Below are 23779 nucleotides of genomic sequence, written 5' to 3'. Positions count from 1 at the left end.
CCTGTCAGAATTTTCTGGCCCGATTTCTCACGGCAAGTGGGATCTTCTTGGTAGAGGGGTCTCCTGTCCCATCTTTGGGATCCCCCCACCCCCCCGCCAAGCACCTGTCTGTCCAGGAGCCACTAGGTGGGAACCACACACTGGCCCCAGGAGTGACAGTCGCTTACCTTTCCAGGGAGCGTTCACTCAAGGCACCTTGCTGCTGCGCTCACTTGGGAGGATTTCGATCACACGCGATGGGACCCGCAGCCGCTCTTCCAGGTAACTGCCATCATTATTTAGATTCCGCCATGAATTACTGGTCTGGACACCTTTGTGAGTTAGACTCCGAAAAGGAGACCCCGAGAGGTTAAGTAGCTCCCCTGAGGTCACGTGGCAGAACCGTGGCAAGAACTCAGAGTATGACCACCTGTCCATTACTCTGGCCTCGAGACCTCACAAGCTCCTTCCTCGAGCTCATTATCATCCGTCCAGATCCCTCCTCCCGTTTTGCACCCAGCCGCCGAGATGTCTGCGGATTCCTATTAAACAGAATGCAGACATTTCCAGAATTCATTTCCATTTCCAGCTCTGAGGAGGTGTTCACTTCAGAGGACTCTGATGATCATTTTTCCTCCAGCAGCAATAATTGTTTTGAAGAACTTGACACACATTTCACCGGGGCTCAGTGCTACTGAGTGGGCAGGGAGCAGTGAGGGACAGAATTCCAAGAGCCAGATTTGCATTGCGCGGTGCCCTGAGAGGGAGCCCAACACCCTGCTCCCATTAACAATAATGATAGGTGTGCGCTAAGCTCTTCTTCGTTGCCAGAAATACATTTCATCCTTTGGGGATCTCTTCTGATCCTGGGCCCTTCTGTGCGCACAGCCTCCACAGCATTTGCTCTGTAATTTATAAAAGATGTGTGTTGCAGCTGGGTGCCTCAGAAAATTTAAAATAATTTAAAAGCATTCAACACCATCTTTAAATTAAAGCTCCCCAAATCCCTTGCCTGACGAGTATAATTAAACTCAGACCCACACAGGTGAGTCTTTCAGTGCATCCTAGGGATCAGATGGCCCGGGCTGGGGCTGAGGCGGGAGCAGTTCCACGGATGGGAGGGAGGGACTCTTCACCCGGAAGGCAGCACAGGCCTGCTCAGGGCAGATCGCGGAGTTTGTCAATAAAGCTTGGGCGAGCACCATTATGCCAAGATGTTCTCCGTGCTTCGGACATCGTCTTATTTATCTTACTCCACTCATCGAGGAGGATGGCTTTTGCTGCCCATTTAACACCCCGGCCAGGGGCTCCTGGGTGGCTCAGATTGTTAAGTATCTGCCTTCGGCTTAGGTCAGGATCCCGGGGTCCTGGGATCGAGTCCCACATCGGGCTCCTGGCTCAGTGGGGCGTCTGCTTCTCCCTCTCCCTCTGCCTCTCCCCCTGCTCATGCTGTCTCTCTCTCTGTATCTGTCTCAAATAAATAAATAAAATCCTTAAAAAAAATCGTTAACGCCCCGGCCAGCAAGGTCAGGGCTGGCCTGACCTTGGGGTCCTCAGCGGGGTTATGTACAGAGTACTTGAGGTAGGGACCAGAATCACCCGCTAAAACAGTAACAATGACATTGCCCACTTAACCATAGATTTCTGTTTTCTAGCCAGTGATTTTTAAACCTGAGTCCCTAGAACTTCGGGCACCGTGAAAAGCAGCAGTTTTGGAAGGAGAGGGACCCAGGTTTGAAGCGTGGGCCTCCTACCCCCTGGTGAGTGGCGTCCGCAAGTCATGCTACCTTTCAGCTTAGCTTGCTCATCGGTAAGGGGTAAGGGGATCACAGTGTTCGCTCCGCGGGGCCTGTCTTGACCGTGAAACAAAGCTGGACACTGCTTTATGTTGCCAGGGTTTGCCTACCTCCATGGTGTTGGCTGGCTGGGTAGGTCCCCAAGGTGCTGGGTTGTTGGCACATTTCCCCAGGCTAGCCGACCATCCCAGCCTGCCTCTGATTCCCAAATCCAAAAGCAAGGGCGCATCCATAGGCTCCCAGGCAAATACGTCCTTGTGCTCCAAGGTCCTTGGAGTTGAGATTCTAGAGAAACAAAATCACCTTATTTGTGTATGTATGTATGTATTTATTTAAATTTTTAAAGATTTTATTCACTTGTTCATTTGACAGAGGGAGAGAGCACAAGCAGGGGGAGTGGCAGAGGGAGAGGGAAAAGCAGACTCGCTGCTGAGCAGGGAGCCCCACGCAGGGCTCGATCCCAGGACCCTGGACCATGACCTGAGCCAAAGGCAGATGCTTAACCAACTGAGCCACCCAGGATTTCCTATTTATTTATTTTGTAAAAGACTTCTATTTTTGAGTAATCTCTGTACCCAACATGGGGCTTGAACTCACAACCCCAAGAACAAGAGTCACATGCCCTACCGACTGAGCCATCAGTCAAATTAGGTTACAGAGAAAAAGATGACCTTAGGGTCTGAATGATCCAGAGAATGGCTTTAACCATGCGCCTGGTGGGACTGGAGGCCTCCACTCCAGGGTCTCCTAGAGGTGCACAAATAGATATATTACCATTTTATATATATATATTATAGATAACAATTAATACTACTATGTATCATAATTTATTATATAATACATATTTATATTTTTATAACATTATATAATTATATTTAATAATATCATACAGTATATTTATATAGAAGTATATAAATTTCATTAAACATTTTCATATTGATTACATATTGAAATGAAAATATTTTGGATAGAATTAATATATTTGTTAAAATTAATTTTATTGGCTTCTTTCCAATTTTTTTGTAGTGCAGCTTCTAGAAAATTAAAAATCACGTATGTTGCTTCTGTAACGTCTATACCACCCTGGAGGTGGCTTTTGTTTCTTGCAAGTGGTAGTTGCACAGCAGGATCCTCTCAAGCGAGGTGTTTTATTCTCTGGATCCATGTGTCATTGCTCTGAAGCCTGAGAACCCAAACCCCAGGGCGTCCACAGCTCAGAAGGACTGGATCTGGAAAGTGTTCCTGGGTCCTCCATGGCCCAAAGGCCCCAGCAGTGGGGTTAGAAGCGACCTTCAACCTACAAAGCAGTTCATCACCTCCTGTTTCCCGGCCTTTCCTCTCCTCCTGCTGCCAGTGGGGAGCCTCTCCAGATTTCCTGTGAAATCCCGGAGAGTAAGGGGATCAAACTGGCCTTGCTAACGCGTCTTCTCCCTCAGCTCTCTTTGTGGATTCCAGCAGCTCCCAGCCCTTGTTGGGACTCTGGACAGAGCACAGAGCTGGAGGCCCGGGTGAGACATTCACAGAGTGACAGGAAAACCTGCTGCTGGGGAGAGAGAGCCCTTGTGATGGGCTGAGTTTTGTTCCCCCTCCAAATCTGCATCTTGACGTCCTCAGAATGTGGAAAGAGGGCTTTTAAAGAAGTGATTAAATTAAAATGAGGTCATGAGCTGGGCCCCAATCCAACAGGACCGGTGACTTTATAAAAAGAGGAGATGAGACCACAGACACACACAGAGGGAATAACAGGTAGAAGACAGCCATTCACAAGCCAAGGAGAGAGGCCTCCAAAGATACCAACGCTGCCGACATTTTGATCTCAGATTTGTAGTTTCTGGAATCGTGAGGAAATAAATTTCTGTTTTTCAAGGTACCCAGTCTGTGGTACTTTTTTGTGGCCGCCCCACCGATCTAATACAGCCCCCAGAGATGGACTTGCCCTGGGCCCAGTGTTTCTGCCTGCTCAGCCTGCCTGGGCTGCCATCTTGTGACTGGTGAAGGCAGCCCAGGGAAATTGCATGACGGGAAGTCAGTCACCCAGCTGTTCTCTCCTCTCCGAAGCCGTGGCTGGAAGCACAGGCCAGGCTGGGAGATGCCCCCCTTACGCCCGCTGTGTTGCCGCTTCAGCCAGTGGCTCCTTTCTGCTCTGTTAGCTCCAGGAGGACAAGGTCTCATTTCCACACCTGCTGTTTACACTCTTCTTCCCTCCTGAGTTGGCAGCAAGAATCCACGGACTTGCCCTGGCTTCTCAGCAGCTGAGAGGCAGCCATTTTTGTTTTGAAAGTCACAGGCCGGGGCCACACAAGAACCACCAGCTCTTTGTGGAACAGGCCCCGGAAGAGCAGGTGGCAAGGACACCAAGGGCCAAGAGACGGCTTAAGTCATCATCCGAGGCCTTGAAACTTTTCAAGTGACTCAGCAAAGCTGTGTACACAAAACTTTATCAATTATGCATCATAAATAAGTCATTTAAATGCACAACGTACTAATTGAATATTACTCTAATTCATAGCAATATGGAGTAATTACGAACCCCACCCCATCCTTCTTCGAAATGCAGAGGCCAGCAGAATGGACTGCCCTTGAGCGGCCTTGCAGTTGGGGAAAGATGCCCAGAGTATATTAATAGGAGGCAGTGGATAGATGAGGATCGCGGGGGCTCTTTCATGCATTTCTCGATCTGTCTTTGCCCATCCTCTCTGATGGCAGAAATCTAGATGCAGCAACCCTTGTCCCTCTTCTCTGCTGGCCTCTTGAGTCCAAGGAAGCTGCCAGCTCTTTGGCTCTTAACAGCATGTGACGGACACCCCTCACCACCAGCGCTGGCCTCTGAAGGGCACGCCTGGGCCTGGGACCCAGCGCCATCCTCCAGAAGGGCTCCACCTTCATCTCCAAAACCTGGGGCGCATCCAGAACCAAGAGCCTTGGGTTGTCCTGACATGTTCCAGGTGTCTCGTCAGATTGAAAGAAAACTTTGTAAAAGAAGTAAGAGGACAGAGGAATTGAGTTTTTCACAAGGGAGCACTGAGACTCTTATAGTTAGATTCACTTTCAGCGGTCATCCCCAAGGGGTGAGATCACCGGTCACCTTTCAGTCCTCTGCTCCAGTTTTTGGTCTCGGCATATATTCATTTTCTAATAATAATTAAAGAGACCAAGCCTGCAAACATCTCCTTTCTATCCTTGAATCAGATGCCCCGCACCATGGCTGTAGCTGACCCAGCCATCCAGACCGCACAGAGTCCGGGTGGCGTCCAAGCCATGTGACCAGCCAACAGCCCAGCTCATCACTTGGAGTCTGGTTGCCGAACAGGCCTGCGGGCTGGAGAGAGCGCCCATAGGAGGGAGAATCCAAAATGTATCTTCTGGCAAATGAGAGGCCCCTGGGAAGAGCAGGCTGGGAAGCACAGCCTTGGCCACCAGTCTCAGCCCCGATTTCTCTGCTTTGCCTGACCTGTCTGTCTCACTCCATGAGGTCTATTCCTCAAGGCCAGATGGTGTCAAGAAGCTGGTTTCCCTGAGAGCACAGCAAAGCGTTCCTGTCTCTAAGGGGAGGGTAGCTGCAGCTTTCTCCCTGCAAAGACGACAGCCAAGCACCCCGCCGTCCTTGCACCCCCACCCCGCCCCCTCCTGACAGCCACCAACTGCCATTCCTCCCATGGTCTTGTACATTTGAGGAGGGAAGGAGGAGGGAACGAAGAATGAACAGTCACCATTTGCCGACCGTGAGCCAAGAGCTCTACATAAAATAACCTAATTCAGTTGTCACAAGAACTCGGGGAGATTGGTGTGCTACTCTCCTGTTACAGATGGGGAAACTAGAGCCAAAAATAGTAGAAATAAGTCAACTAACCTCATGCAGCTGGTGAATGAGACAGTCGAGATCTGAATCCTGGTTTTCTGACTTTGACGTTCAGGCTGTGGCTTTACTTCTGGGGCATCCCTGGGGGTGACAACTAGTTCTAAGACTCCACGTCTGTTATTTTTTCTAGGATGTACTTCCGTGATCTGAGAGGCTCTTTTGCCTGGCTTTGCAATAGGTGAAGATCTAGAAACATAGATATGTATGGTCCCTGGAGCGTTGTCCTGTAAGGGGAGCTGCACGGTGCCCACACTTGGGCTAGCAAACTGTGGCTAAAACGGGTCACGTGGCTTTGCCATCCTTCCTGCACCGACCCACCACTCCAGGCATGATGACCAAGTAATATTCCATTGTATACATACACCACATCTTCTTCATCCACTCATCATCGACGGACACTTGGGCTGCTTCCATATCTTGGCCATTGTAAACCATGCTGCAATAAGATGAGCTTTTATTCTCTGCCCTGCTGTGGCATCTACACGGGATGTGTGTGTTAGAATCACATAAAATGTACGTCACCGCTGTGCTGTGTTTAATAATGTGGCTTGTTGTTCTTTCAGCAGAGTTTAGGAAGTTCTCGTAAGTCCAGCTGCTTAGGTATGATTTTTGCATAGCCACCTGTGACATTTCTGGATTCTGCTGGGGGTGGGTGAGAGAGGAAGGCAAGGAAAGGAAAACTGGATACTCTGAAGAGATGCGGTCCAGAGAAACAGACCCCTTTGAAGACGTTCGAGCCATCACTGAGGGCAGAGTTTACCAAATCCCCTTCCTTTCTCCACCATCTCTATGATTTGTGTCATTACGATAAATCACTGAGCCATTGTTTATTTAATATTTTAATTTTACTTGGTGAACTTTTTAAGTAATTTGGCCTCATCTCAGGCAATAATATCCGTGAAACGGCATACCAGTTATATCTTTTTCCGAAACACCCTTAGATTAGAACGTGACAATTTAAATAAAAAGTATTTGTCAGGGTGCCTGGCTGGCTCCGTCGGTGGAGTGTGCGACTCTTGATCTCGGGGTTGTGAGTTTGAGCCCCATGCTGGGTGTAGAGATTACGTAAAAATAACATCTTAAAAAAGAAAAACGCATTTCTGTAGCACGTATAAATCATGTGGAGTGCCATACTTCGGTAAAAAAGGCCACGGGGACGGAGAGCTGTCATCTTCTTCTGCATGGCGCTCTCTGTACTGAGAGCTCTGAGAGCTGCAGCCTGCCAGCTCCCACCGCCACTGGTGTTGGTCGGGAAGGACAGTGGCAGTGTGGACAGGCCCCAAGGTACACCTGGGTGGCACTTCCCCTCTGTGATGGGACCAGCGTTTCGTAACACAGACGAGCTCGGCTGCTGCTTGATGAATAGTCCCCGTATTTTCAGAGCCGCAAAGTAGGATACACCGTTTGGTCCCAAGAGAGGATCTTTAGAACTGAGACAGTGCTGGAAAATACAGGGAGTAAGCTTGTTGTCCTCAGAGTTTCTAGGGGAGGGGGTGGGGCTCTTCTCCTGCCCCATCCAGGGCCTGGGGACAGCTTGTGCCCTTTGCTGCCTCGCTGGGGTTTTATGAGCTGGCTTTAAAGGAGCTAGACAGTTTCACAGACTTTAATTCCTTGTATCTTATTACTTAATGCCCTGAGGGTCTTTCAGAAGCATGCACTGCTGTGGTCAAAACTAACTGGAAAGAGAAAGAGAGAGGAGAGACAGAGAGAAAGCAGCTGAGTCGAGGGGTGGGGACCAGGGGGCTCACCCCTGAGAAGGAAAATAATGTGAAAGCCCAGGAGTTCCCCAGGCTCTCCCCCAGGAGAGAAGGGGGACAGCAGAGAAAAATAAAAGCGCTCCCAGTGGGGGCAAGGAGAGGGGGTCTTTGGAATCTTTACAGAGTGAATGATTTACCTGTGATTTTCCTCCTTCACTCACTGCAGGGCATTTCCCTTGTATGCATTGGGCACTTAGGACTCCTGATTGCAAGGGACAGAAGAGCCAGCTCCCATAGTCCTCAGCACACACCGAAGGCCCTGACTCCCGTAGGCTGCAATGCGCTGGGTAGCACTGGTTTCAGGCACGGCTGGGCGTGAACCTCAGCGTGTTCAGGATTCATTTCCTCTTCACTATGCAGGTCTGTTTCTTTTTTTATCTTTGAGTGGGCTTCTGTCTTGACTTTAGATGGTTCTAGAATGGTGGCAGTACCCCCGTCTCTGGCTTCCAGGACATATTCAGCCACCACTCACTGGCCTTCAGCTTTTTGGCAGATCCAGTGTAGCAGGAAAGGTCAAGGCCATTTCCACCAAGTTCGGACCTCGCTCTGAATTGCAAGGGAGACAAACCGAAGGGCAATGACCAGGCATTGAACTTGGTTCAGAAAGATCTCTCTGGTGGTGTCTGCATCCGATGTGCAAGATAATGTATGGATTGCCATCACCAAGTTGGGACCTGCCCTACCAGTCTTCTCCATTAAAATGATGGGGAAAATATTTTTTTAAAGACAGCAGTACACCTGTCCTTGGCAGTGATGGAGACCTTCAGAGACGCCCTCCAGACCAGACACACTGTGGCCAAGCAGGGGCCTGGTAAACCCTTGTCTCTTCATGTGGTCTCTTCCACTGGCTTCTCCTCTCCAGCTCCCTGCCTTAATGCGTTTCCTCTTCAGACTTTCTGCTTGTGTTCCCTAATTTAGCTGACAGCATAACCCAAAGATGCGGGCCACATAGGAAGCCAGAGGGACTTGGTTTGGAATTTCCTGACCAAGAATACAGAATAACTCCAATTTGTCGCTAGACGCTGACATTTGTTTCCTCTTAGAACCTTTAAAATAAAATCGATATTCTTCATGTATCTGTCTGGAGGAAGGGTCTCAGACAACCTCACAGGGTCACCTTTTGCCCTGAGAGGTGATCAAGTCTCGGTCCATCCTAGGTGGCTGCTCCTTGCCCCGGCCCCGCCCGCCTGGCTCCACTGGGGGCTGCTCTTAGCACCCACCTCCTCTCCCTTGAACGTGGGCCAGATGCTGACTTCGCCAGGAGAACCATGGCTTTGCTGCCATTTACCTTGGAAACAGACAGATTAAAGCGGATTTGAATCTCTCTGATTTACCAAGAGCTTTCACTTTTCATCCTCAGTCTCCTCGAATTACCGGATACGTTTCACGAGGAAGACAGAAATTATGTGTTCCTGGTTATTGCTGTATTCCCCCCCACCACCCCCAAGCACAATGACTGAAAACTCCAACAACTGTCTTTTGAACTATGAGGGTTTGTGATTTGGGCTGTGCTCTGTCAGGGAAGGCTCATCTTGGCTCCAGGAAAGGTAAGCAGAGGCAACTGGACAGGTGGGCTTCTCCAGGGGCTATTTGGATTTCCTTAGAGCATGGTGGCTGGGTTCTAAGAGCAAGAAGGCCGAGACAAGAGGTGAAAATTTGCAGTTTTTGTAAACCTGGGTCTGGACACTGGCACAGCAGAATTTGTATCAAATCCTCTTGGTCAGCTGTCACAAAGCGTGTGCAAAGACCTTTCAATGGGGGGAGTGGTGAAGAATTTGGGGGCCATGGGTTTTTTTTAAAGATTTACTTATTTATTTTAGAGCGAGAGCATGCGTACTCGGGTGCTCATGAGCAGGGGGAGGAACAGAAGGGGAGGGGGTGGAAGGGGAAAGAATCCAAGCAGACTCTGAGCTGAGCATGGAGCCCAATGTGGGCCTCGATCTCATGACCCTGAGATCATGACCTGAGCTGAAACCAAGAGTCCAACGCTCAACGGACTGATCCATCCAGGTGCCCCCGGGAGGGTGGGGTATGTTTTAAAATTGCCAAACTGAGATGAGAACACTGAAGCTCTAAGAAGTTTCGTGACTTGTGTGAGATCACTTCAGTAGACACATTTCAAGGGGCCCATCTAATTTATTACCACCTTCTTGGAGATTTGCTCTTTATCCGCGGGGTGGTCCCCGAAGCCCTGTTCATACTCTGGAACTAGGTACCTACCATAGGATTTCCACGGTCTGTGTCACTAGGGCCCCTGGAGTTTTGCAATGCCGCTGTGTGAGAGCCCCGCTGTGACTTGCTCCCAGGAGTTCGGAATGTGTTTGCATACAGCCTGGGACTGTGATAGGCTGGGGTTCACGCTCCTGAAGTACTGTGCTCCTGAAGTACTGGTCAGGGGATCTGGGGTAGAGAGCCGGGGGCACCGCTGTTACGTGGTGGATGTAGGGGAAGTTATTTCTTTTCCCTGGGCGTCAGTCTCCAGTAAATAAGGAAGGTGAATGATGTTACTAATTGGCGTTCTTGTAGTTCAAGACAGGGCTGGAATGTCCAAACCTGGTCTCCTAAAGCGCTTTCGATGTCTTGTCTCCTGGTATTTTGATTCCTGTCTTAGCACTGCCAAAGATTGAGAATGGGTAGAAGGTGGCTCAGTTTGTGATTGACTCACGTTCTGAAGCCACTGATTGTCTACTTCTGTGTAGGACGGCTGAGGCTGAGCTCCGGAGAGCCCTGAGATACCCTGGGCAATGGGTCAACGGGGCAATGGAAAGTTCCACAGGGCCAGTCTTAACTCACAGGGCTGCTGTGTGGGCCAAAGGAAATCATGGCCCCAGAGGAACTTAACAACTATGGGACCCTTCATGACATTGTTTTTGCTCTCATTGCTATATGCCTGTGGTTTTCAAGTGTGATGACTTTGCCCCCAGGGGACAACTGGCGATGTCTGGAGACATTTTTGGTCTTCACAAGGGAGGGGGTGCTGCTTGACATCTCGTGGGCAGAGGCCAGGGATGCTGTTACACATTCTATAATGCACAGAGCACCCCTGAACCCTCCCCAGTAAAGAATCATCCAGCCCAGAATACCACTAGTATCGCGGTTGAGAAATCCTGCTCTACTGTATCACCCGAGGGAAGATCTGAGTTTACAATTTACACTGAATCAAAGTTTAGGTGCTGGCTTGAGTTTGCACTACTGGGCATTTCTTTCTGGGTCATACTTTGTCATCTTGCTGACAGCTGAATTCTCCCCACATCTTGTGTTAATTTCATGAGTCCGTACCTCCTTGCCTGGGAGATCCGCACACGACCGCGCGTGGGCTCCCGGTCACCTCGTTCTAGTAAACGTGCTGTGTCTGTTCTGTCCCGTGTCAGCTCATGTGGGACACTTATGCTCCGTCTCAGTTTCCCCTTTAGTGTGAGTGTGCACATACACATCCCACGGCCACTAGATAGCTCATGTGTGCACACAGTACAGGATTGTGTGTTTGTGCGCGTGTCAGAGGGGCCTACGACGGAGTAGGAGATCTCTAATGCAACAATATCCCCATTCCTCAGTGTTGCACCTGCCGTGCTAATGCACCACGTGTAACCATAAGCGTTATAACGATGGGTGTCTGAAGAGTGGAGAGTGAGCCGATGTCATTATGGATGGCTATGAGACAATGCTATTTTAAAAATGGAATGTTCTGAAAAAAAAAAGTGCCAAGGAAAGTATTTTTCGAAATGTTTTGGACCTTAACCTTCAGAAAAACAATCTGATATCACAGCCCTGTATACCTATCGATACACATAATTCAAACTAAAGTTTCGTGTAAAAAATACCCTTCTTACATGCAATGCTCTTGGGTATTTTCTTTTCTATTTTATTTATGCTGCCGTCCACTAAATTCATTCCATGACTTACCAATGACTCTGACCCGCAGTTTGAAAATAGTGATGGGGGGGCCGGAGGTGGTGCCTGGGTGGCTCAGTTGGTTAAGCGTCTGCCTTCAGCTCAGGTCATGATCCCTGGGTCCTGGGATCGAGTCCCCCATCGGGGCTCTCTGCTCAGCAGGAAGTCTGCTTCTCTCTCTGCCTCTGCTTCTCCCCCACTCGTGCTGTGTCTCTGTCTTGCTCACTCTCTCTCTCAATTAAATGGAATCTTAAAAAAAAAAGGAAAGAAAGGAAGAAAACAGTGATGGTGAGGTGGAAGCCCTAGGGTAGAAGTCTGGCCCATGAGAAATGGGTGTGGGTGGGGAAGATGAAGTCAGGCGGCTGGAGTTGGCAGGGTTGGCAACTGCAAGGGTCACGGTATGACACGATCCTTCATCTTGGTATCCAATTCCTCAGAACTTCTGGGCCTGTGCCACCAGGAACGGTTGTAATGCAGGAGCTCAAGTCCTCAGTGAACACAGTCCCCTGTGTTGGGGTGGCCATGGGGGGCCGACAGGGGGAGGGAGCGTGGGCAGATTGGGACAAACCTCAGAGGCAGGGTTTGCTCTGAGTGTAGGCATATTGGTGGTAGAGAAGAAATATGATCACCCTTCCAGGCCCACGAACTCATGGCTCCGGAAGGTATCCTACCCACAGCACAGCTGCTCGGCCCAGGTGGGAAACCCTTGCTGCTGACTTTGTTCTTTTGACAAGCGTGTATTCAGCACCAACTAATATGCGGTCCCTACACTTCTGCGACCTGTTTTGTTCTTCCTAAAAACATCCAAGTTGAGCTAAAAGTTGATGCTAAGGGATCCGCAGGTGCACCTGGGGCACTGATAACATCATCTTCTTTCTCCCACACTTAACCTTCCACACTAACACGCCGTAAGCCAAATGCAAGAAAGCAATAGAAAAAGTGTAAAAATCTGAGCTTGTTACGGAGGCCTTGAAAGTGCTTCTTGATCCCATTATGACAGATTTTAAGGCAAGATTGTGTGACTCAGATTAGCTCGAATGCCTGCGAGAGTGCTGGGAATAAGCAAGCAGCCAATCTACAGTCTAATGACGAAGGACTTGGGTCATTGGACTCCGATTATGGCTTCAGGCATAATGTCCCTGCTTCAAGCCCTTGGGGAGAAGCCTGGGCTTGAAAAGATCACAGTTTATTGACCTCTTTCTGGCTCAGTATCCATCTGTGGTTCTCAAAGGGCAAGACACAGCTCCAGACGCCGCCCTCTCCGGCTCTGTAGCCAGTGGCAGAGGCTGGAGTCTGTTGGACCCACATGTACCTTCTGGCTCAGGTGCCCACCAGCTTTCCCACCTAGATGTCCATTGCCCATTTTTAATACAGGAATCTTGTGATCTTTAAATAACATGTTGAGCCTGAAACACACAGTCGAGTACCTGGTTCAAAGCCAGTCCCTAAAAGTCTTTCTTCTGCCCTGTTTCCCTTTCTCCTCCCTCCCTATGGTAGATGCCTTATTATTCTCCAGTCTTCACCCCTGTCTGCGTCTCTTTTGCCATGGGACTTTGATGTTCCTTCCACGAGAGGCAAGAATATATTTTTCTTTCCCGCTGATCATGGGCTCAGTTACTTGATTTGGGCTTGGCCATGTGAGTTGCTTCAGCCATTGAGATATTGGCAGCTATAGCATGACTGGAGGCTTGCAATGGGTTATTCGCTTCCGCTCCCAGTTTTTACCTTGAGAGCATCAGACCTCGCAAAGCTGCTGGACCAAGATGGAAAAGAGAGCTCGCATGAAGACCTCGCCCCAGCCCCAGCTTGGAGCCCAGTCCAGCAGAGCCCTGCCTAAGTCAGCTCAAGCACAGCCGATCTTCAGATGCCCCAGGGAGAAATAAATGCTGATGCTTGTATGTTTCCAAGCTGACCTTGCATTACCATAGCGATCGCTAGCGGGCAGCTACCGCACGGTTTCCACGCTCCGTGATAAGCACTGCTTCTATGGAGCAACCTGTTCCCGAGCAGCACAAAGCGGCTCAGGGGCACATAGAAGGGACTAGAGCTTTGTTCTCTTGCTAGCTCCTAAAAACACGTGTGGTGTCACGTGCTGAGCCCCCATGTTTATTTGTGTGTGTGGGGGGTGGATTTCATATCAAAATGAAACTCTTTGGAGGTAGCACTATTTCCCTCAAGGTCATAATGCCAGAATTACCGTTTCTCTGACGAGGGCCAGACTATTGCTCATAGGAAAAAGAGGCATGCTCTGCAGGCCATCAGGTTGTATTGATTCCAGAAGGACGCGAATCCGGCTGGGGGAGGTTGTCTGCTCTCAGGCGATCCTATGGTAGCTTGAGCCATGCGTGGTAGAGAAACTAATGTGAATCCCTGCGGTGCACGGGACGGACCCCCCCCCCCCCCCGCCCCGCTGCCCCTGCCCCGCTCCGCAGCCAGCAAAGGAAAAGAGGCACCGCCTCACATCCAACTCCAGGAGATGGCATTCCCACTGGCCCTGGGGACTTGTCTCCCAGGAGGTGGGTTGTATCTGAACCAAAGCCGAGTGTGGAGAGGAGCCACAGAAGCGTCCGGGAGGCTCGTGAGGAGACCTCTGGCCCCAGAGCAGGTGGGGTGGTTCATACTCTGCGTGCCAGGGAGCTGGGCGTGGGATTGAGGCCCAGACTTGCTGCCAGCCACGTAGTACCTGTCTCCAGCACGGTGTAGACGGAGAGGGAAGCTTTCTTTTCCTTATTCTCATAGGAGCACAGCAGAAACCAGCAGCCCTTCTGGGCAAGAACAAAGCGCCCCCTCTGCGGGACATCCCCTGAAGGCCTGAACTCCGGCTCTCCTTGGATCAGGGAAGGAACAATGTGAGTTAAACAAAGCCATTTCTTCCGGCTCATCTACGGTGTCTGCCCTAGGATACCTCCCCAAACCTCCAGGAAAGTGTCCTGCGGGGTTCAGAGTGGGTCCTCCTGGGGAGGATGGGCGGGGTGGTTCCTCTGAAGAGGAAACACCTGTTTCCTGGTCACCTGGCAGCGCCCGGCCCGTCCCGCCGTGGAGAGTGCTCGAAGGAGCTGACTGCAGACCACACACAATTCCTCAAGCCCGGGAGACTGAGGTGTATTTCTCTGCTTGCCGTGGGCCTCTGTTAGGTAATGCGGGACATCCCCTGTGGGCCAGAAAGAAGGCAGGGTCCTGACACACCCTGGTTCCCTTTCTATCCTCTTTCAAGAGCAAAAATCTTTTTTAGCTTTTAATTTTGTGCAGCGAACTCCCACCCCTGTGTTTCCTCATTTTCTCTTTCCTCTGTGCATAGGACACTCAGGACAGATCCAAGTTTTGTGGGCCCAACACCTCTGCAATTTGGAGGGACCGTTTTATGAAAAAACAAATGTAAAATGACAATATAGTTTTCACTGTCACAGTGAATGGTTGTTGTTGACTATGAGAATGGAAGGGGCTGGTGGAAGTACCGGGGCCTGAAGCCTGAGTCTCCTGGCTCCAGGGTACTCCTGCCTCTGACCACAGTTGACCTAATTTCTCCCCTTGAGGTCTGGGAGGGTGATAGCTAGGAGCCAGAGCCTCCTCAGAGGGGAGGAGGAGCATGGGCCCCCCTGGGCTTTCTGTGGGGCTGGCCTTCATGTGCTCTCCACCGCGCACAGCCAGGCCAGGGGCGCCCTGCCAACATGGTGGCTGGCCACCATCTGTGGGGTTCCCCTCACAGGGTGCCAGCAAGGGCACGGCCAGGCTGCTTGGCCGGATCCATCCCTCCTGACCATAAAATGAGTGGGATACTCATGCTGAGGTCTCGGCCTGTGTCACGTGTTACCCTCAGCCCTTTGATCATCCTGTTGGGGGAACCCACTGGGAGGACACCAGGGAGACTCTGGAAGCATCCACCACCACTTCCTGTTTTCTCAGGGAGCACACCCAAACCTCCCCAAAGACCCCTTGGTCTAAAACAGTCTCTTCCAAGGCTTCCTTTTCTTTAAAACGTCTACAGCGTACCATTCTTTGAGGGAAGAAATGGTATGAGGGCTTTTTGCCCTGCAAACTGATCTAAGGGAGGGTAAAAAAGTGGCCAGGGGTGGGGGTAACCAATACTTTCCTGGGTAGTTTTTCAGGCCTTAGGAAGGAAAAGAAATGAACTCGGCCAAGTGTGGAGGTCTGGAGAGCCAGAATTAAGGCATGGCTGTTTTGTAGCCCTAATTTGGGATCATTTGGCTCCTGCTGCTGTTTACCTTTACTTCTCTCAGTGCAAAGCCTGCTTGGCCCATTTAGGGTCATGTTTCCACCCCTCGTTTATGACACATCAGGTCAACCTGAGCAGTAGCCCTGTCGAGGAGGCACGCAACTCATTCTGCATGGGGAGCTGGGGGGCTGGTGCCAAGAATGGGGAAGAGGTGCAGGGGCACCCACATTATGTATGAAAGTCACTTCTGATGGCAGACTGCCACGGAAGCTACTTCCCCTGCTGGGCCATTCACCTCTGGGTGAAATCACGGAGTTCAGGGCATGTGCTGCAAGGTGGGACTTCAGGAAAGGTCTAGAACATGCAAATAGGCACACCAGGGTGAAGGATCCAGGAGAGAGAGAAGATTCTGAGACCTAGAGCAGCGAGGAGGATGTGGGAACCATGTGTCAAATGAGATGGGAAGGCCAGGAAGGAGGAGGATGGACCGTGATCACAAAATGGGTCCCATCCCTCAGCGCGTCTAGGGAGCACTCGGACCTTCAGACTGGAGCTGCTTCTATAACTACGCCCTGTTCTTACAGAGTAGCCGTTTTCAAAACTGTATCTTGGCATCCCAGCCCAAATGGGGTCAGAGAGCAAAGGAGGCAAGCTCCAAGGAGAGGGTGATTTTGTCTTTACTAGCTGAGTCTGAAGCTTCGAGAAGCACGTGTCTTTGCAAGGGATTCTGGGAGATCTGAGGTGTTGCCTGGTCATAGGCAAAGTTGGCCTGAGAGACGTGAGCAGGGAAGTTATAAAAGCCACGGGAGATGAGAGATTTGTTCTCTGAAACGGGAGAAAGCATGAAAAAGAAGAAGGAAAAAAAAAGAAAAGAAATCACTTGGGCGTTTTGAAAAGGCAAACTTAGGTCATCACTCAGCCCTGCTGGAGGACTTACCGTGTCAAATAGCACGTCACCATGAATGCTCAGGAGCGACATGCCAAGGTCTCGATAGTCCTAAAATGAGAGTGTCGGGGTTGCCTTGCAGCCCACTCCTGCTTCTGGTATCATAAATCCCTTGTATGTTCAAACCAGAGAAATGTTTCCTTCTCCAGCCCCATTCTTCAGGCTCAGAACACATGTCATGAGTAAATCCTAGACTGGCAGACCTGGGAAAGGACCCTGGGCTCTGAACGGGTGGCTGCTAAGACTTGCCAGGGAGGAAGAGGGCGTGTGGTTAATGTCAGAGGCAGAGCTGAAGTAAGCAGTCCCATCTTTCTCCCTGCAGAGAGCAGGAAGAGGAGCGTTCTGCAGCTTCTCGCTTCTTCCCAGCCTCCTGGGCTCTCATTCCCCCCCACCCCCCATGGAGAACGGGTGTATTTCCGGTCCACATGCCCCATGAACCACGGCGCTCTGCCTGGAACCGCTGTCCTCAGTCCCTAGTCCATTCTGGGCTCCTGTCCCTCATTCATCTGTGCTGCCCCTGGCTTTTTATCCCATTAGAATCCTGCAGCACTAATGGGAACAAGCTTTTTTTTTTTTTTTTTTTTTGGTCCTTTTAACTACAGAGAAGCAGAAAGTACCTGTGTGTCCTTCACCAAGGAATATATTTTTAGATGGTTTCCAAATGCATCTTTTTTTTTTTTCCTCCCAAGCTCCTAGATTTATTCTTGGCGGTGGCCCCCCGCTGCTGACTTGACTTCTCTTCTTGGCTGTGCCTAAGAGGATTGCTGAGCCAGGGTCCCTAGTTATCTGTTGTATGATATGGGGAAGGACACACGGTTCTGCTTTGCAAGAGAACACCGAGCTTGCATGGAATGCCCTTGCTTCGGCTCCCAGTTGCTCCTGGTGAGGATTTGTTGACCGATTTTGGACTCTCTCTAAGCTTTCTGGATATGGATTTAAGGATCTTAAGCAAATACACGAAACCCACAAGATGAGTTCATCACTCCCTGCTTAAATATCTTTGATGGTTTTGACGCCAAAGCCTGGATTCTCCAGCCCTCCTTCAAAGGCCCTTCATGACTTAACTGCAGCCAAATTTTCAGGCTCCCACGTGTTCCACCATGACCGTGACCGTGACCATGACCACGCACAACACCTTATATCCTTCTGCCAACACTGGCTGTGACCCAGAGCTGAGCTTTCCTTTACCTGGCCGAGGCCCTTCGCGGGGAGCCGGCCTCTGCTCCTGCTTGGTGTCCCAGGCACTAGCATCCCTGACGAGTGAAGTTCACAGCTCCCTTCTGTGTTTCCGTGTTTGATGTTCATCTCTTTACCGGGACACTTAGCAAGGTGCATTTTAACTAGTTCCTCACGTCTACCTTCCCTGAGTGTGAGTTCCCCGAAGGAAGGGGCCACGTTCCTATTCTTAATTTTAAATCCTAAGGACAGAGTCTGGCCAGAGCAGGCGCCCAGTGAATAATCTGATGAGTAAAATGAACAATTCTGCAAGAGCAGCTTTCCCTTAAGCCCTGGAAAATGAGTGCTTTTTCAGTGGACACACGTCTGTCTGTCCGTCCCTGCACGGGCAGGAGGTTTGGGGAGGGACTCATCCCTATTGTCCTTCCCTTGCCTGGCTCTCTGCAGGCCAAAGGGGTCAGAATTCCAGGGTGTTCGCTAACGCCTCTCCTGGCGATGTGTTTCCTGTTCCTAGCTAAAGGGAACTCTATGCCATCATGTATTCTTTCTTTTTTCTCTCTTGGAGGACAGGAAGTTGGAAATGAAACCTGTGCTTCCTGCTATAATTATTCTGTAATTTTTCTATCCCATCCCCCACTGCCTCTTGTCCTTCTTGGCTCTTGCCCTCCAACACTCGTTTTCGAGGTGGTGTGGTTCTTTCATATCTGAGCTTTTCACTGAAAGCTGTGTCACATCCCTTTGGAAGCAGGTGGAGTATAAATAATAAATTAGGGATGAGCATATGATCCGGGGCTCTGCTGATGCTGCGCGGGGCCTGGCCTGCTAAAGTGGGGGGCCCGCCACCCTGTTTGTGGGGGTATGCTCCCAGCCCCCTCAGGGGCACACTCCAGATTCTTGGTCACGTGAGAGAAGAGGTCTCTGTCACTGTTCCTGTCCACGCTAGCTGGACCTGGGCACAGAGTCCCTTGGCTATGTTACTCTCCAGAGCATCTCTCGAAAATCCCAGAGAAGGGGTTCTGTACATGCTGGGAATTCATCTTTTCTGTCCACCCTGACTTGCCTGCCAGGGGCTTTTTAGGACGATGCTGTTCCAAATTGGGGATGAGGACACATTCATCAGGGCTACGTTATTTGTGTATAAGTATGTGAAACATGTCAGGAGATGTTAAAAAATACAGAGCCGGGCAGTGGTGTGTCTTTGCCTGCTTTAAAACTATCATAACTCATGGTGGTTCAGTGGGTTGAGCGTCTGACTCTTGGTTTTCGGCTCAGGTCGTCATCTGACCTGAGAGTGGTGAGATCGAGCCCCGCGTCGGGCTCCGTGCTCAGCGGGAAGTCTGCTTGAGATTCTCTCTCCCTCTGCCCCTTCCCCCACAGCTTGCCCTGCCTCTCTCTCTCTCTCTCTCTCTCTAACACACACACACACACACACACACACACACACACACACACACACACACACACAAGATAAAGGATTGATCGCAGCAAGTAGACCTCAAGCAACAGTGGGAGCTCTCCGAGAAGTCCATGCAAGGCTACTGTCTCTGCTATTAGGGCCGGAGTCACCACAGGACGGTCAGGAAGAAAAGCTGACATGATGCTGGTGAGGAAAAGGACAAACTGGGAAGACCAGCGAGGATCAGCTGGAATCCATGAGAACTGCCTGGAACCTTTGTCTGTCTCTCACCACCTCGATGCCACAGGTGACCTGCCAGAGAGGCTGGTGTTCCGCACCATGCAGCTGCGTGGCCATCTGGCCCAGGACTCAGAGAAGATAAAAGAGCTACAGGGCTGGTCGATGCGCCAAGCTGGTTACACGCAAGAGCACCTTGCCCTTGACGGTGACCTTCAAAGCATAAGAGCTGCTGTGTTACTTCCACCATCTAATTTTTTCTCATAGTCATCCCTAACCTAGACCCGTACAGGAAAGGGAGTTTTTGGAAAATACACGTCTAGCTTAGCTGGGTTGATGAGGTTCAAAGTGACCGCCCTCCCCTGCTATTATAACACCGTGGGGAGCTTTGCCTTACTTAATAAATAGGGTTAGAACAAGTTGTACCTGTTTGGAAGATAAGCTTCAAACTACTCCGAGTGCACACAGAAAAAGAAATTAGGAAAATGGAGAAAATCCATGGGAAAAAAGAGAAAACATTCTCTTTTTGTGTTTCTAAGCCCATGAAAAGTTGCTTAACTTTACTAATGTTCAGGAACATGGACACTAAAAACTGTGAGACTTTTTACCTATGAGATTGACCAAACTTAAAAAGATGGAGACCTTCCAAGGGTGGTTAGGGGACCGGGAGAGGGAAGATCACACTTGTCATTGCTTGTTCTGGACTGGCTGTGTTCCTCCCCCCATTTTTTTTTTAAAAGGATTTCATCCATTTATTTGAGAGAGAGAAAAAGAGTGTCCAAGTAGGGGGAGGGGCAAAGGGAGGGGGGAGCCCTCTGAGGGGGCTCGGTCCCAGGACCCCAAGATCACAGCCGGAGCTGAAGGCAGACCTGAGCCACCCAGGCACCCCTCCTGCCCCAAATCTTACGTTACAACCTTACCGCGCTTGGTGACGGTGTTAGGAGGTGGAGCCTTTGGGAAGAAATTACAATTAGACGAGGTCATGAGGGTGGGGCCCTAATCAGGGCCATTAATGCCCTTAGGAGAGTGGCAAGAGAGCGTGTGTGTCCTTTCTCGGCTTTCTGCCATGTGAGGATACAGTGAGAAGTAGCTACCCCCTGCCACCGTGATCTCAGATCTCAAACTGTTTATAAACCACCCAGTTTACGGTATTTTGCTATAGTGGCCCGAGCTGACTGAGACATTGGTGTCACTAGGAAGGAGCATTTTTGAGTGATTTTCAGAAACATTGATACTGAAATACACATACGTTTTTGTGATAGTAATCCAACTTCTTGGAATGGAATGAAGAAAAATAACATCAGTTTTTATTTTATTTTTATTTTTTAAGATTTTACTTATCCATTTGACAGAGAGAGACAGTGAGAGGGAGAAGCAGACTTCCCACTGAGCAGGGAGCCAAATGCGGGGCTCGATCCCAGGACCCTGGGATCATGACCTGAGCCAAAGGCAGACCCGTAAGGACTGAGCCACCCAGGCGCCCCTAATGTCAGTTTTTAAAGATATAGGTTCAAGTTTATGATGTTAGCTTTGTTAACACGGGGACAACTGAATAGATCATGCGACATGCTGGTGGTGTTTGTAACATTACGAAGTCCAGTACTGCTCTTACTGGGATATCTGGTTAGTGCAAATGATGTGATTAGCAATATATGGTTAACGGAAATATAGATTCCATATTTGAAAAAAATCCCGCAAGAGAGAAAGTGTGTGTGTGGGGGAACGTGTCCAGTTGCCGACAGCAGTTGCAGTGTGTATGTGCGTGTACACGTGCGTATACAAGAGGAGTAGGCTTCCCCGCGGAAGAACACGATTATGTGTAGATACCAATTGCGTAATGTGTGCTTACTCCAGAGACCTTAACATCTCAAGAAATGTGTCCATCTTAGATTTGAAAGACTTTGGGTGCTTGCACATTCTTACGGGAGCCATTTCTATTGGGTCTTTATTTCTATTTGCTGGGTTTTTTTTCCTCATGGGACAATCCCTCTATGCCACCGTATGTCCAAAGGCAACCACCAGCCCCACTCATATAGCTAATTCCTGCTCATTTGTCAAGACACAGCTGAGGGGCCACCCCCTCTGAGAAGCCTTCTCAGAGCCCCTCCAACCCCGCAGTCTGGGGACGGTGCCCCTCCTCTGGCTTCTCAATGGGCCACATGGATCCAATCATGGCATTGACCCAACACTTCATGTTCATCTCTTGATGTGCTCACTTCTCTTGTCCTTGGAACAGCAGCATGCAACACGACAGATATTTTGGGAAAATACGTTGTGTGTGTGACCATTAGAATAATGCCACCATTCCTAAAAACCTAGCGCTAACAACAACCAGAGTAAGGGAAGTCTCTGTATTATTACGACCCCCCTGGAGCCACGCATCCCACCCCTCACCGTGTCTGAACGCAATACATGGATTGAGATTTTTCCTCCTCCCCTGACATCTGGCGTTCCGATATTCCGGGGAACCTAGATTTTAATGCTAACATTGAAGAGTAAAAATATATTGAGCGCCTGTCGGGTCACGTTAGCCACATGGAGTGTCATGTTTGTTTTGACACGTCCGAGGCCCAGAGACGGCTTACAGAGCTGATGCTCAGCGTAATGCTCTCACACGTTGAGTAGAGATGTCAAAGAAAGCTCTGTGAATTTGGATTTACGGCCAGCATGGACTTTTAGAAAAGCGGAGAAGAATCCGGTACTGCCTACCTGTGTGTGAATCCTCAGGACCATGTGAACACCACAGGGAAGGGTCCCTGTCCTTTGACCCCTCCTCCCCCCTTGATGGTGCTCTACGTGGCAAGGCAAGATGGGGAATGGCCACCGTGTCTTGAGAGCTAGCGTGTGCCGGCGCTTTTCCTCAATTATCTAATTTAATGACCTCTGAAAAAACTTATCTTTTTTAAAATGAGGGGCTGGGGGCTCAGAAAGATTCAGTAATTTTCCCCCACACCCTGAGCTTTTCAGTGCTTATTTTCAAATGCCCAAATTGGACTATGCTCCCTCCTTCTGTCCTTAGATGGCCCTTGAGAAGTTCTCCGGAGCACAGGGTGATGCCTGGTCTGCATGAAGTCTCCCCGGAGCCCAGGTACGCTACGATCTGGCCAAGCAGGATCGCTTGCAGGCCTCCCTGACATCAGCCATCCCAGCCATAGACTCCAGCCCCTGGGCTCCAATCCCAATTCCCAAGGTTGAGCCTTAGAGAGCTGATCAGTTTCTACTAGAATGTGAATAGGGAGGTGATGTACTTTGGAAGCTTGGCCACCTTTCTGCAGTGGCCACTTTAGGCTCATGTGTATGGGCTAGGAGAGCAGCAGTCTCTGGGACTAAACCGAGACAGGGCACTGGAGGCCAAGGGGCCCCAGACAGACACAGAGAGCACCCTGCTTCTTGACTTTCTAAGTTTTGAGTTCCAGGCCCTCATGAGCCCAGTGAACTCCAGGAGCCAGTATTTGCGATAATCCCATGTCCTGATAACTTAACTGTGATTTACTTAAAGGAAGCTTGACTATATGTCAAGTTAGTTTGGTACCCAAGTTGTATCCTGCATCCAGAAGGTTCAGTGCCCCCTGATTCATCAGTTCTCTGTGCAAACTGCCATTAATCACCATGCCTTCCAGAAGATTGGCAAAGATGATTTAGCTGAATGATGCAGCCTGTGGTCCCACTTGTTCTAGACGCACGACAACGGCTCATTTCCCATCTCACCTCCTAATGTGCCAATATGTGCTCTCCCCATCAAACTGCATTCATCCCAGTCCTTAGGGGATGTGGATATTTTAACCATCTCCATATTCTGAGTAGCTTTTGGCTCTGAAGCCTGAGCCTGAGCTTTCTAGGGTACATCTGGTGAACATCCAGCTGCTGAGGCATGAGTACTCCCTACTGAGGGCATCTTTATTTTGAAGGTTCTGGGGAAAAGTCTTTAATCTAGCTTGGGCCACCTGTCCACCTGTTGTGTAGGGGAGAGTAAGCAAACTTAATTTATGGCCCCATCACAATCATGACAAAGGGGACACCAACTCACCAAAAGAAAAATAGGATGATACTGTTACTAAAAAAAAAAAAAAAAAAAAAAGAGGTAAGGAAACATGGTGTCCAAATGTCCACCACTACCTGAGGATTTTATGTGTGTCCTCTGCTCATTTTTATCTGGGTCCTTACTATACCAAGACCAATGGGAAGGTTGCTTTGTTCCCTCCCCACGAATCGCACAGGCTGCTTTTACGGATGGATTTCCCACCTTCCCATGACGTTCCCTGTACTCATTTTGGTCCAGTTTAACCTGCATTAAAAATGTATAGTCTGGGGTTGTAGGGTCCCTCCAGGGCCTCCGGTGTCCTTTAGCATGAGCTGGGTCCCATGAAGCCCTCAGGATAACCATCATGCATGTCAATCTTCTTATGTTGCTTTGGCACGGTTTTTTATCTTACTGAAAAGTCTTCAAGTTCTGGGTTTCCCTGCTTCTTCCTGGGCAACTGTCCCATCCCAAAAGGCCATTATTAAGCATGTTTCTAAGACCCTAAAGACTTATACCAATTTTCCTCAAAGATCCTGAATGAGACACA

General features: G+C 49.8%; 1 long non-coding RNA gene across 1 annotated transcript in view; it reads left to right on the top strand.

Moving 5' to 3' along the window:
- Nucleotides 1-9207, top strand: part of LOC123790438 (uncharacterized) — a 55518-nt gene extending 46311 nt beyond the window's left edge. Inside the window, exons 7-9 of the long non-coding RNA XR_015724601.1 lie at nucleotides 176-261; nucleotides 1635-1739; nucleotides 2802-9207. This is a non-coding gene — a long non-coding RNA (uncharacterized LOC123790438). The remainder of the gene's footprint in view (nucleotides 1-175; nucleotides 262-1634; nucleotides 1740-2801) is intronic.
- The last annotated feature ends 14572 nt before the right edge of the window (nucleotides 9208-23779 follow it).

Source organism: Ursus americanus, chromosome 5 (genome assembly GCF_024610735.1).
Source record: "Ursus americanus isolate L20-20 chromosome 5, mUrsAme1.1.p, whole genome shotgun sequence".
Lineage (NCBI taxonomy): Eukaryota > Metazoa > Chordata > Mammalia > Carnivora > Ursidae > Ursus > Ursus americanus.
Note: the sequence above shows the minus strand (reverse complement) of the source record. Positions and strands in the feature narration are given on the sequence as shown.